This window comes from Puntigrus tetrazona, chromosome 6, assembly GCF_018831695.1.
Source record: "Puntigrus tetrazona isolate hp1 chromosome 6, ASM1883169v1, whole genome shotgun sequence".
NCBI classification, from domain to species: domain Eukaryota; kingdom Metazoa; phylum Chordata; class Actinopteri; order Cypriniformes; family Cyprinidae; genus Puntigrus; species Puntigrus tetrazona.
In genome coordinates, this window is record NC_056704.1 from 15,022,563 (window position 1) to 15,030,385 (window position 7,823).

A 7,823-nucleotide genomic window follows, 5' to 3' on the forward strand; every position below is an offset into this window, starting at 1 on the left:
AAGAGTAAAGTCTTATTTCTTAAAAAGTCCTCCTTCACAACATGACTCCTGCATAGTCAGTGGTTTGCACGAACATTGAGAGAACACATATATTTGGGATTTCTAATGTTCTCTGGACATTAGAAGAGCATCAGTTTCCAGCGTGCAGATAATCTGAGGTGACAGCTTACCGCCATCAGCCTGTCGGCCTGTCATCATGGCAATAAAAGCTGATGGAGGGTGATTGGAAGCGATCCCTGTCCCCTCTTAGTGTCACGCCGGATGACAGCAGTCCTCAGGCGGGGGATGGAGTGGACGGAAAAGAGAGGGTAAGGATGGAAAGAAGAGGCAGGATAGCTGAATGGCCGTGGCAGACTGTCCCAGAGGATCTGTCCTTTCACTTTGACCCTCTGACCCTGAGGACAGATGTGCACCTGGACAACAAAACCATAGACACACATGCTAAAAAAGCACTTGGGCTCAAGTAAATATGGGTAGATCTTCTGTACAGATAGACTTACATGTGCTGATCTGTTTATACCGTACAGCATATAAAAACATGCATGACCTGCACTAAACCATCTCATTTGTTTTTAGAAATTCTGGGTAACTGGGCAATTTTATTTTAACGTGTCCTTGTTAAACATGTTACATTTCAATAACAACGCAAGCAACGCTGAGCCAAACCCTAATCACATAGCATGTAGTTAAGTAATATCACTCAGTACTTGAACTGTAACCAGGACACCTTAAAACTAAATAAAACAAGTAAATAAAATAAGCAGCGTCTTTCTTCATAACTTGAGCTTGATAGCTCCAGTAGTTTATACTTGTCCAATCTGCACAAGTAAGAAAGTCATACAAGTTTGAAACAGCATGAGGAACGACATGCGATGACAAAATACTAATTTTGCAGTAAACTACCCTTTTAAAAAGCTCAGAAGTCAGAATAATATTTAAGAAGTCAAGAAAACATTATATCTCAGTCTCTCGTGCCGCTCATGTCAGGGTTCAGGATTTACCCACCACTTTTGTTTTGTCCATCCTCTCCTCTGCTCTCTCTCCTGGCCCCGGCATCGATCTCTGTCAGTATCCAATGTCAAAGACACATTCAGAGATGCTTTTCCTCTCTCGTTAATAATTCACATTGCCTGAATCATCAATAATAATTCTCACCAAGCAATCATTCAGCTTTACCACCATTCACCCTGGGTCTCCTTCGCTTACTCTTTGTCAGTCTCATACATCTCATCTCAGTTTTTCTTCTCAGATCACATATGCCCTTGTGCATGTTTCCGTCTTATTGTTAGCAGAAAAAAAAATATGTATATATATATATATATATATATATATATATATATATATATATATATATATATATATATATATATGTATATATCTATCTATATATCTATATATGTATATATATATATATGTGTGTGTGTGTGTGTGTGTGAGAGACTATTTGGCTATTTGTAATAACACTGTTACTACAATGTAGTAACATTACACGCTGAATAAACTCAATAAACAATTTTTTTAAGCACCCACAGCTGTGGTTTATTTTACTGTACTATATCCTACATATTATTGGATATAACATTAGTATTGTGTGTCATGGCTTCATTTGTACAGTGAAAGTATTTTATTTCACAATATAAATCAAATGAACGGTTACCAGGGATGCTGTCCAGCATGCGACACCTCAGAGGCTCTATAAATTCTTCATTGCACTATTCTCTGAAATGACAGGCGCCAGTGCGGAGGAAATATTAGCTGAAACAGCAAGAAGCAAATATGAGCCGTATTGTTTGCTTTACATTCCCCTTACCCAGGTAAACCGTTAATTGTTCAAATGCAGATGGGGTATATAACACCAAAACATATGCTATGCACATGTATGCTCGCGCATATGCAGAGTCTAATATTGTTTTCTTTTTAAAAAGAGTGATTTCTGTGTATATGTGAACAACTGAACCTGAACAGTTGGACTATGCTGAAACTGTGCGTGTTACAATCGAACCCAGGCCTTTGAGTTCAAATTTGTTCCGCTGCGAAAATATTTCAGACGCGGAGGTATGTTTTCATTCTCTCTGTAGAATAAAGCTACAATATCAGAGCCTATCCAGCCACACTTTGTGTTCAAATAAATGGACGTGCACAGAAAAAAAAGAAGAGAGAGAGAGGAGAGACTGTCTAATGTGTACGTAAAATCTCCAGCGGGGCTCGTGCCAAGTGTAAGTGGTTGAGTGATATTGGCAAAAAGACAGAGGAGAAAAAAGAGCGCGTAAGATTTAGGCATTTTCCTTAATGCTATAAGAGGTTATTGATATTTTGATTTTTGCTGTGGGGCAGCCCGTGCTGAGGCAGCATCTTTGTAGCCGTCCGTTTATGGGTGAAAGACATGCAACTCGCTCCCAGAAAATCCTCCTCTGGGAATGCCGCAGCAAGTCGAGGTGAGAGAGACAGAAAGGAGAGAAAGGATGTTACTCACAGCACAGAGAGAAAGAGAGTGAATTGAGACACTGCCAATAATAAAAATAACCCTCTCTTTGTAACTCTTTTTTAGCCGGTGAACTAGTTTTGCCCTAAAATTAATCATTACACTAAAGCAGATTGATTCTCTCCGTTATTAAAAGAATCCATTCTGATACTCTTCCAGTGCTTGTGGCCAAATTGCAGCACTTACCCGAGCGAGCCCCCACTGTATAAACAATATTTTTTATTATGACACATCTAATATAATAATCTACAATTAATGTTAATAATTACAGATAAAAATTACAGTTTTTACAGAACAAGAAAGACAAGAAAAGTAGCGACATATGCAAAAGTACATTAACCAAACTAACTTTTAACTTACATAAGTTTTCACATTTTCGTTGCATTTATTCAATCAAAATATAAAATATATATAATTAATATATAAATATAACTACAATGAAAAAACATGTATGTACACATAATGTGCATTGTATCAAATAATAAATTTTACATAGCAGTTAAGGCCATGTCAAATAAAGTGGGACCATATATGTTATATATGTGCAGCATATTCTCAACATTCATACTCTCTTGATGTATATATATGACAACTCCTCTGTGTCGCCGGTCATCCCTGAGGACACTAGGGCTAATTTATGAGCCCCCCTTCTTCCTTCCCCTCTGGTACTGTCAGTACTGAGAGCAAGGTAAATAAATATTAGTCCCTCGCTCTCTCTCTTTAACCACCGGAAAGCAGTAATCACCACAGACCATAGACCTACACACTTAGACACGCACACACACACACACACACACACTTAGTCACACACACATGCATTAGTCCTTGGTGCTTCGGTAGTTCTTAACGACGCCCGCAGGGATGATGCTCTAGGCCTAGCAGCTTCTGCAGGGAACAGGGGCCTGTTGCACCTGCTGTGAGTGAGTTAGAATTTGTCGCAGCTGTACCGCAAATGGATACACGCTAGAAAAATCTTAGTGTGTCATGCTACTAAACTTAATTAAAGCAAAACTCTAGCTAACCTACAAACACACAGCAGGACAGAGCAATAAATCTGTCTCTGTTGTTGCACATGAATCTAAAAGCTTACATGTAGTTCATTTCTATTACTCAGCACTCGTAAATTTACACTGTAACAAAGACACCATAACATGAAGTGTAACCTTTATTTTAAATGTAATTGTTTATCTAGTTAGGACTTTAGCAACACATTTTTATAATTACTTCTACTGTTTTTTTAAATATAATTAGTGAAATGCTAAATGTACTTATGTGTGTGTGTGCATATATATATATATATGTGTGTGTGTGTGTGTGTGTGTGTGTGTGTGTGTGTGCTAGTTACTAATTACACATTTGTAATGATGAATGCACACTACAATTAAAATTATTACGTTAATATCAAATACAATTTTAAATGAACTTTACATTAAAACTTATTTTGATTATTAAGTGTATTTTTAAATGTATGAAAAATAGTATGGAAAGAGTCATTTTATTAGCTACAATTACAATTCTAAATATATATATATATATATATATATATATATATATATATATATATATATATATATATATATATATATATATATATATATATAACATGCAGAACATTACATTCATTATATTACACACCACACTAAAAGAATAAAACCACATATGCCATTCTCCTGGTGACCATCTTACTTTATAGGATATGAATGTTCTGTAACTGTACCTTTACTAAACGCCTGCCTGTCCTCCTATTTAGCCATCAAGGCTGCTGCACAGAGGGCCAATGGAAACACAGCAGTACTGAAGAACCATCCAGCTCAGGGATATGTGACACCCTAGGACAATCTCACCTGTGGTTGTGGGTGCGCGCGTGTGTGTGTGTGTATGTGTGTGTTTTCTGAAGGGTGTAAAGACAGACACAGAGAGAGAGATCTTTCAGCTTTCAAAATAAACAAAATCCTCAGTGACAGCTTCACCTCACTGTGTAAGTGTGTGTTTTTGAGGAATGAAAAGAAAGAGAGTAGAAAGGAAAGAAAGAGAGAGAGAGAGAGAGAGAGAGAGAGAGAGAGAGAGAGAGAAACACTAAGGTGTCATTTAAGGGTCAGTGCTTGCTCTCACTTCCTGTCTGTATTGATAGTTGTTTCCTGCTGGTGTAGGAAGAGGCTAACGGGTAACAGGAGAGAGTGTTTGCACTGCCACACACTCTGATTGTGTCTGCAGAAAAAAAGCCTACTTGATAAATTATGAATGAGAGACTGATGGAGGGGATAGGAGGATGAACGAAAAGAGGGAGGAGGGACAGCTGGAGGATGAGATGGGGTGACGTTATGGTGTTATCTCCGGCTATACCAAAACAGCTGGAGAACTGAAAGGGAGATGAGTACCTTACCATACACACACACTCGCACCGTCTCTGTGATTTTGGATTTATAAACCCTAGTCATGCTTGCAGAACTAAATACAACAATTCATAGATGATAGCCCCATCATCCATATTTTATATGGTAAAACTATGGATACTGTATGTCACTTGTGTGTGTGTGTGCGTGTGTGCGTGTGTGTGTGTGTGTGTGTGTGCACTGTTAGACCTGCTTTTCGCAGGCATGACCTTAAATCCAGTGTTCCTTTCTGAGATTTAACTCGCAACCGTTTCACTCACTGTACCGTCTCTCAGTGCTTCTCCTTCAGATCTTTTTGCTTTTAGAAAGAGGGTAAGAATTAAAGAAAGATGTAACGGTAAACTAAATTAAAGCCTATCTTATATTTGATCCATAATTGATTACGTTCATGTGGGATGATATGTGAGGAATAAAAAAGTATAAAGAAAGCGCAAGAAAGGTAGATGGTGGGGGGTGGTGGCTAACAAGCTTGTCTCCTTCTGGATGACGGCTTTGTGACCGCAGGTTGAGCAGAGACGGGCTCGCTTTTCCCCGCTTGATGTTTTGCCTTTTTTTTCTTTTTTAATGAGTGTCAGGACTGTTCTTTTTCTTTACAGGGAGAGGAGAGGGGGGGAAATCAGAACAACAAAACAACAAGAAAGCAGAAAAAAAGACCAAAAGAACAAGCGTTTTTGATAAAGTGCTTACAGAGCGATTACTGTGAGTTGTGCAGAGATGGCACAGCGCTCACACGGGGCGAGAAAGCATGGCAAAGACATGTGCCTAGTAGTGTACAAACTTGAGAAATGGAATTTGTACAATTCATTTCATTCAGGAGAACTAAACAAAAACACGGCGACAAAAGAATCGCTGCGATATAATAAAATAAGATTGTGAATTAAAAATGTTAAATGAGAATGTATTATTTAATATACAATAAGATAACATTACATTATAGGAGATTGTTGTTTATTAATAAACACAGTTTATAACATTTGGGCATATTGCAGCTTCATTGCAAAAAACTAAACGAACAAACAAAAAACTACTTCACATGAAAAACAGTTGCTGCTCTAAATTTTTAAGTGTAAGCAAGTGCCTGTCATTTCAATTTAAATTATATTAAACATACTTAACATGTTGTTTAATGTTGTATATAACCTAATTTAAGTTCAGTTATTTCATTGCATTAAAGTGATGGAAAAACATGTCTAAACAGCAGATTTTAAAGCATTAGTTTATTAAATATTCAAGCACCTTAACGTTATTCTAAAACTACATTACTTAATATGTTATTTATTTCATCCATCAAACACAAAAGGAGAAATTTAGTGGAATGTCTGAGCTATTCTTTTCCATACAAAAAAACAGATCTTAAACATCCAAAAAAGGACAAAATAAATCTCGGTAAATGTGCTCAACATGACATGACTCTATATTCCGCATCTCCTGAAATGAAACGACGGAGTCATATGAACTCATATAATATTTTAATTTCACTTTTATAGTATGGAAACTAATATTCTGCTTTTGTCTTTGACATACATAAACTATCACGCATGTAAATAATGACAGAATTTTCATTTTTAGAGCGAATTAATGTCAGCTTTGAGTGGGAGACGCTCCAATTTTCCAGTGGGTTAGCTTAAATGTGAAGTTTTAATACTGAGTCGTTTTTTTTGGAGCGGCAATCCTCTCAGACTCGTGAATCTCACTAGAGGGAGGCATGATGAAATGGACAGACAGTATTTGAAGGGCTTCGAATGCAGAGTGTCTCTACCTCGCTCACGCACTTAGAGTCCCTCACCAGAGTGTCTCTTCATTAGAACGCTTCTCCTGTCAAAGCCGCGATGATAATCCAACCTTTCAAGTGACTGGAGAGAAGCGACGGAGCTCTTTGTCTGCTTTTAATACAAACGATGAAATGAAAAACAAAAGGAGGGAACAATGAACACAGGCTATTATTCTCAGCCAAACTGACTTTTATCTGCATTTAAGATGTGACAGGAGATAAATAATATTTCGCTAGCTGTCAGCAGTGTTCTTTACTGTTTGCGGTGCAGAGGCATTCCAAAGTTTTTAGCGCCTTTTAAAATGCGTATCCTATTGAATTCTTCATGAGAAACGAGGGGGGAAAAAAAAGAAAACCATGAAGAAATGAGACCAGGCAAGTGGAGGTCTACTGAACAGTAAATGAGATTGACAAAGACAACAGAAGAAGCGGTAGGCTTGTGTTGATCCTTTTGGTGAATATGAGGAATGAAATCCATGCTGAACTGCCTGTAATTGCTCATGAAAGCCGAACTACAGACTTTCTCTTCTATGCATCATCTTCTCTTGTCCTGCTCTGTTATTCCACCTGACCAAGGCCTGGATCTTTCCTGACTGTTGGAGGGCTTGTTTGGAGATGTGTGGTGACTGGTAGCTTTTTAGGTGCTGCCACTACAGGACATGTAAGGGCTGTGACAGCTGCTGTGCTGCCCCTGCCTGGCCTTGTCACCTTGGTTACAGTCTACCTTTGGTGTGTGTCACCATAATCACCCACACAGACTGCACCAGGGAGCTCCATACAATCTTTGATGAATGCCAGAAAAAAAAAATCAGTTTGTTAGTAACTGATTACATGTAAATGTAATCGGTTACTTAAAATATTCCAAAAATACTTACAGTTACTTACAAATCAGCTGAACCCTTTTGACCAGAAATATTTTTTTTTAAGTAACCCTGAAATGTTGAGGTAGCATTTCAATAATTTAACAATACATTTGCATGTAAATGTTTCTGTGATGGTCACGTGACCATGTAGACTTCACAATACAATAGAAGAACCTCTTTTGTCTCAGTGGTTCCATAAAGAACCTTCATCATCTGTTTCACAAAAGATTGTAAAAAGGTAAGAAAGAGATGGTTCTTTAAAGAACCTTGGATTAAATGGGACTGAATCAAAAATGGTTATTAAATGGCATCAC